A 2,500-nucleotide genomic window follows, 5' to 3' on the forward strand; every position below is an offset into this window, starting at 1 on the left:
TCTAATTTTTTTTCAGCGTGGGCAGAAAAGTATAGCGTTTGAGCGGCACGTTTTCATGCCTTTGTCCCAACCATTCTAGTTTAAACGTCCAGCTGCACTTTTTCTTCCTAACAACATTTACTCCAGCTTTACGTTTTGACATCAGCGCTGACCGATGATGTACCTACAGGGTTAGGGTTTATCAATCATTACAATGATCTTTTCAAATTCATTTTGGATTAAATAAAAAAGAGCTTTGAAATGAATATATAAATGGCACTTAATACCACTAATATTAAAATAGTAAATGTTTGATATACTTCATTTTAATGAGTTAACATTCCATTGCAAAAGTTGTCTATGCGCTCTATGCTTCTGTGAATGTATTATATGCAATTTGCTATTTTAAATGAGTAAAATTATTAAAATCACCATAATTAAAGTCTCGTTCACATCTTAAGAGTTTTCTTCCATCGTTAATTTGTAAACTCAAGGATTTATTGCCCGCATGTTCAACAATGCTTGCTGACTGTTTAAAAATTTGTGGGAATTTGCTCCTCTCCGTACAGAGGGTTTCAGTAACCTACTACTACTGCAAAACTAACGTCTAAACTGCACGCTACTTGCAAATATAAAGAGATTGTTAAAATGGCTCTGCCATAACCAAATAAGAGGAAAAAACACCTTCCTTTTGTTTATAAAGTAGTGATTTTAGTTTGCTCTATGGAAGTCACTATTTTAAACTGACAGATAGGAAGTTTAATTAGATTAAAAGCAAAAATATTCTCAATGACTTTGAAAATCCCAATGAGTTATCAAATATAGGTACTCACCCCTTCGTTACAACGTGGGACTGGAATTTTTATTACTCAGCAATGTGGTCACAAAGCTGATGTCGTGTCATGGCTCATGTGACCGGGCTCTCTCGCCTCTTTCCAACTCCGAGGGCATCAATCACGTTAGCCAAGGGATCCGCAAAGTTGGCTCTTTTAAGACTGGTGGACTTCAACTTCCAGAATTTTGAGAGTTGAAGTCCACCGGTCTTAAAACAGCCAACTTTGCAGACCCCTGCGTTAGCCCAAAGCCTGGCGCTGGGCTTTGCTCCCCCATCGGTGGAGCCCCGAGAAGCGAGGAGGGAGAAAAAGAGCTCAAAAGAGCTACATTGTTGCTAAACGCAAAGGGGGTGGGGAGAGCCAGCCCAGGCAGGCAATAGCCGATCTCGCAGCAGGTCTGAAGTGGGGGGGGGGGGAGAGGGGGAGCAAAACTCCAGGCAGGGCTCTCTGACTCTTCTAATTCCACGTGAAAACTGTCGTTGCCTCTGAAGCATTCGCTCCGGTGTTTTAAATCTTTAAGAAAGACCCCTCTCCCTTCCTTTTTTCTTTTCCACCCGCACAGAATCACAGATTAGAGAATCCTGAAGTCGGGCGGGGCTGGTTGAGGAGGGAGGAAAAGAGCTCAAAGGAGCTACATTGTTGCTAAACGCAAGGGGGGGGGGAGGAGAGCCAGCCAGCCAGCCCAGGCAGGCAATAGCAAATTAGCCGATCTCTCGCAGCAGGTCTGAAGTCGGGCGGGGCTGGTTGAGGAGGGAGGAAAAGAGCTCTCAAAGGAGCTACATTGTTGCTAAACGCAACGGGGGGGGGGGGAGGAGAGCCAGCCAGCCAGCCCAGGCAGGCAATAGCAAATTAGGCGATCTCTCGCAGCAGGTCTGAAGTTGGGGGGGGGAGGGAGAGCAAAACTCTCCAGGCAGGGCTCTCTGACTCTTCTATACAATTTCTTGTATATCAAAATAATTCTAGTTTACCACCAAATTCTTGTCTAGCCTAATATATACCCCTCCCTCCCTCCACCCTCCACCCTCTCCCCCAACCCTCCTCCACCTCTCCCCCCCCCCCCGACTTCCCAGAACCCAGTACAAGGTATGGATTTCTAACAAACACAGTCTAAAATCCATTGAGGGGGGGGGGGGGAAGAAATAAAAAAATAATAACATTCTACATTGACCTTAGCTTCTTCTTGCTGAACCAACTTTAAACAATTTAAATCATTTCTGATCTTAAGCAGAGGCTAACTGGAATTTCTTGGTCCCGTATTTATTTTGTATATAGTCAATCCATTTTTTTCCAGTCTCGTTTATATCTCTCATTTGAGTGATCTTTAAGATATGCCGATGTTTTAGCCATCTCGGCTAAGTTTGTAACTTTCAACGTCCATTCTTGAGTTGTAGGAAAGTCTTCCTTCTTCCAGTATTGCGCCACCAACAGTCTTGCTGCCGTTATTAGGTGCAGAATCAAGTTAGTCTCCACCGCTGTAAAGTAGCATCTAGAGAGCCACATCTCCAACATTTAGGCTGTAAGTTCGGATACAGAGAAGCCAGCTTTTTAGGATCTAAATGCCATCTATAGAACATCTCGTAAACATTTTCTCTCAGATTTTGAGCTTGTGTAAATTTCACATTTCTTACCCAGATTCTTTCCCATGTATCCAGCATGATCTGTTCTTCAATGTTTTGAGCCCACTTTAT

The sequence above is a fragment of the Thamnophis sirtalis genome, unplaced genomic scaffold, assembly GCF_051295495.1.
Source record: "Thamnophis sirtalis isolate CommonGarterSnake01/CBP01778 unplaced genomic scaffold, rThaSir2_p1.2 scaffold_3, whole genome shotgun sequence".
Classification (NCBI taxonomy): Eukaryota; Metazoa; Chordata; class Lepidosauria; order Squamata; family Natricidae; genus Thamnophis; species Thamnophis sirtalis.